The sequence below is a fragment of the Coenobita brevimanus genome, unplaced genomic scaffold (assembly GCF_032717465.1).
Source record: "Coenobita brevimanus isolate Jiangsu-jjx unplaced genomic scaffold, ASM3271746v2 jjx.HiC_scaffold_2024, whole genome shotgun sequence".
NCBI classification, from domain to species: Eukaryota; Metazoa; Arthropoda; class Malacostraca; order Decapoda; family Coenobitidae; genus Coenobita; species Coenobita brevimanus.
In genome coordinates this window covers 185140-189921 of record NW_027642913.1, presented here as the reverse complement: position 1 = coordinate 189921, position 4782 = coordinate 185140, and positions in this window count along the sequence as shown.

Below are 4782 nucleotides of genomic sequence, written 5' to 3'. Positions count from 1 at the left end.
AAACTCATCCACCAAGCCTTGCAGCTCTCCTTCGTCTTCACTCAACAACACAGTATCATCTGCAAACAACAGTACAGACAAACAGAAAAACACAGAAAGACAGACAAACATTCAGGAGTTAGAAATACCGTGAGAGCGATAGACAGACAGACAAAAAAGAGACAGACTAACAGACAGGCGGATAAAATGACATAAAGAAACAAAGACACAGAAAGACAGACAGACAGACATAGAGACTGACACACAGGCAGAGAGGGGGGTGTAAGCTGGGGGCATAGAGAGTGAGAGACTAACTAGGAGGGTCTATGTGAGAGAAGTGGAGGAGGGAAGACGGAGGGGAAGACTGAGGATGAGATGGAGGGATGCAGGAGAGAGGTATAGGAGAGAACGGGGTATAAGTTGGAAGATGGAGAGTGAGACTAACTAGGAGAGCGTATGTGAGTAAAGTGGAGGGAGAGTGAGGGAGGGGGAGACCGAGGATGAGAGGGAGGGATAGGGTGGAGAGATACGAGTGAATGAGAGAGAAGGGATGTAAATTGGGGGGATGGAGAGTGAGAGACTAACCAGGAGAGTGTATGTAAGTAAGATGGACGGGAAGAGGGAGGAGGAGACCGAGGAGGAGATGGAGGGATGTAGAGAGGTACATGAGAGAGAAGAGTGTAAGCTGGGGGGATAGAATGAGAGAGACTAACTGGGAGAGTGAATGTGAGTGAGATGGAGGGGGGGAGAGGGAAGGTGGGACTGATGATGAGATGGAGGGATGGCGTAAGAGAGGGGGGTGTAAGCTGAGGGAAGGGCAGCAAAATTACAGGAGACAGGGCGACATGGAAGCGATTTGTTTATGGTCACCCCTTACAGGATGTAGACGTCTGGCTATAGATAGATAGATAGATAAATGGGAATAATATCTGGAACCGGAACTCGGTGAACCATAGGAGGTTCGAATCCCGTCAGTCACCCTCTAACTGTGACGGAGGGAGGACACTCGAGTTGTGTCTATATCTTGTCAGTGTTAATAGTGTTTAAACAGCTTCCCCATCTTACCGAGATAAACAAAGGTAAGCCAGGATTTTGTTCATCGGATTTTAATAGCTATCAGTTCTTTCAGCTGAACCAAATCGTCTTTATTAGTGTGAAAAGTGATGTGGAAATAGGTAATCTGGGAGAAGCGTGGAGCTGCGTGGAGAGACAGGCAGACAGACAGGGTTTCTGTTTCATGAAAATCGTCTTCTAATGTGAAAAAACAAATAAGCAACGGACCTAGACGTGGAAAAATTCCACACTACCCATTTATGCTGTTTTTGGGCAATGGTGATTCTGACATGGTTAGGAGGCATCAACATGTGTTGTTATTTATGTCTATCATTAAGTCGTTGAAAATGTATCGTGTGTGCTTAATACACTCATTAAAACAAGAAAGAATACGTCGTCGACCACTGTCAACCTGCACCGGTCCGGCAGGATCGTTGTTACTTTATCATTTAGCAAATTATTCACAAGACCAATGGCAAACACTCGCAGTCATGCTTACTTAAAAGCGTTCAGTAACAGCAGAAGCATGTCTTTCAATGAATCATGCGTAGCTGAACTGCAAACGAGTGTAGCATAGTACTGTATAATGGCCAGCAATAACATCATGGATTACATATTATGGTCAACTGAAGTAATCTATTTGTGGCTAGTCCCTCACTCTCCATCCCCCAACTTACACCCCTATCTCATATACCTCTCTACTCCATCCCTTCATCTCATCCTCTGTCTCCACCTCCCTCTCCACTCTTCCGCCTCTCGCACATACACTCTTCTATCATGCAGGCCAGACTAATGAATTATTATTTACATGGTTTGTTCATTTTTTTATTGTGTGTGGTTCAGTTTCGTTTTCTTTACTTTTGAGCATGTACTATGATTTATTTTGGCATAATAACCATTTAACTTCATGCACATCAATCAGTGTTTAGTATTTACGGCAACGCTGAGACAAATGAGGAAGTGAAGGAGCGCTGTGGTTTTGATGTGGGTGTGGAGTTACGTGGAGAGGCAGACAGACAAATGAGGAAGCGAAGGAGCGTTGTGGTGTTGATATGGATGTGAAGTTACGTGGAGAGACAGACAGACAAATGAGGAAGTGAGGGAGCGCTGTGGTTCTGATGTGGGTGTGAAGTTACATGGAGAGACAGACAGGCAAATCAGGGAGTGAAGGAGCGTTATGGTGTTGATGTGGATGTGAAGTTACGTGGAGAGACAGACAGACGAATGAGAAAGTAAAAGAGCGTTGTGGTGTTGATGTGGATGTGAAGTTACGTGAAGAGACAGACAGACAAATGAGGAAGTAGAGGAGCGTTGTGGTAATGTGAATATGGAGTTACGTGGAGAGACATACTGACAAATGATGAAGTAAAGGTTAGTTGTGGTGTTGATGTGGATGTGGATTTACATGGAGATGAAGTAAAGGTGCGTTGTGGTGTTGATGTGGATGTGGAGTTACGTGGAGAGACAGACAGACAAATGAGGAAGTCAAGGAGCGTTGTGGTATTGATGTGGGTGTGGAGTTACGTGGAGAGACAGACAGACAAATGAGGAAGTAGTGGAGCGTTGTGTGTTGATGTGGATGTGGAGTTACGTGGAGAGACAGACAGACAAATGAGAAAGTAAAGGAGCGTTGTGGTGTTGATGTGGATGAGGAGTTACGTGGAGAGACAGACAGACAAATGAGGAAGTAGTGGAGCGTTGTGTGTTGATGTGGATGTGGAGTTACGTGGAGAGACAGACAGACAAATGAGAAAGTAAAGGAGCGTTGTGGTGTTGATGTGGATGAGGAGTTACGTGGAGAGGCAGACAGACAGATGAAGAAGTAAAGGAACGTTGTGGTGTTGATGTGAATGTAGTGTTATGTGGAGAGGCAGACAGCAAATCAGGAAGTAAAGGAGCATTTTGGTGTGCATGTGGATGTGATTGAAAGTGTTGGGAAAAGTACCCTGGGATGATTCGGCCATGTGGAGATAATGGAGAGTGAGAGACTGACTAGGAGAGTGTATGTGAATGAGGTGGAGCGTGAGAGAGGGAAGGCAACAGAGAAAGAGGTGGAGGGATGTGGTGGAGAGAAGAGTGAGGATAGTGTGGGCTGGAGGGAGGACAGACAGATGCTGGAGATCAAGGTGACATGGAAGGTGATTGTGGCATAGCACTTCTTCGTGACTAGCATCATATTAGAGTTCATTTCACGTAGCTCAGTGGCAGAATAAGAGAATGTTGCGGCTCCACGTACATAGCACTTCTTCGTGACTAGTATCATATTCCAGCGGTAATCTATTGTTGCATCTCAGCACTGAAGATGAATAGAGGGCAATGATAGAAATAATAATAACGATAATGATGATGATGTTGATGATGAAGATGATTTTTGTCGACAGATAGACGTACGGAACCGCAGGAAATCGACAGCAAGCCAGAAAGAAAGCCATGATGAAAGCCAGCCAGGAAGAAAGCCAGGATGAAAAGCCAGGAAGAAAACCAGGAAGAAAACCAGGAAGTAAGCCAGTCAGCCATCACTTCTCTCCTTTAAAAGCTAAGCCATATATCTCTTAACATCACTGTCATTCGCCTGTTAGATCAGATGTAGAGAGATAGAGAGATAGATAGATAGATAGATGAGTGGATGGATGGATGGATGGATAGGCAACTTTACGCACACACACACACACACACACACACACACACACACACCATTTTCACATTGTCATTAACCCCTTCATTCTGGTGACGTCTTTTTTATCCTCTCTCTCTCTCTCTCTCTCTCTCCCTTTATGACTGCACACTGCTTTCCTTAACATTTCCATCTGGAAGACGTAGGTTGGGTGTAGTGGCTGTGTGTGTGTGTGTGTGTGTGTGTGTGTGTGTGTGTGTGTGTGTGTGTGTGTGTGTGTGTGTGTGTGTGTGTGTGTGTGTGTGTGTGTGTGTGTGTGTGTGTGTGTGTGTGTGTGTGTGTGTGTGTGTGTGTGTGTGCGCGCGCGTGCGTGCGTGCGCGCGCTATATGTGTGAGACCGTGCCTCGGTGTGTCAGCAAAATCTCTTAAACAGCCTTGATCCGATTTGGGACTGACTTGGTGGACGGGTTGAGGGCCTTCCCAGAGACTGACCTATTGATTTTTTTCTTTTTTAGAACAATAGGTCAAAGGTCAAGGTCACACGCCAGTATCAGTTCATAGTTTTAAAACGACCTAAGCCAAACTTGGTGGGAGGGTTGAAAGTAAGGCAGGTATGAAGGTATTTGACTTTGAGGACGTTCAGCGAAGGGACAAGTTTATGAGACAAGATCAAATGTCAGACCCCGTACTGAAAACATTTGTAACTGGATTTGGACAGAATTTTGAAAGGGTTGATAATCAGGCATGGATGAAGATGTATATTCGCAACATGAATTCAAAGGTCAAAGTAATAAGGCAAGGTCAACTTAGTTTTGATCTAATTTGGACCAAGCTTGGTGGAAGTGTTGAGGGTCAGGCAAGGATGGAGTAATTCGATTTTGAGAGCAATTGGTCAGATGTTAGGTTCAGAGGACAAGTCAAATGTTGGACCCTTAGACCAAGTGCAGGGTGGGGGGGTGCGGTAGTGTGTGAGTGGTCTGCCCTTGGACCCTTAGACCAAGTGCAGGGGGGGAGGTGCTGTAGTGTGTGAGTGGTCTGCCCTGTTGGTCTGGCTTAATTCGTGGCTGCTGGAGAAGGGCTGAGCATCCTGGTTATACAATCATCCTTCAGCTGTCTCCTTATCCCTCGAGTGGAGG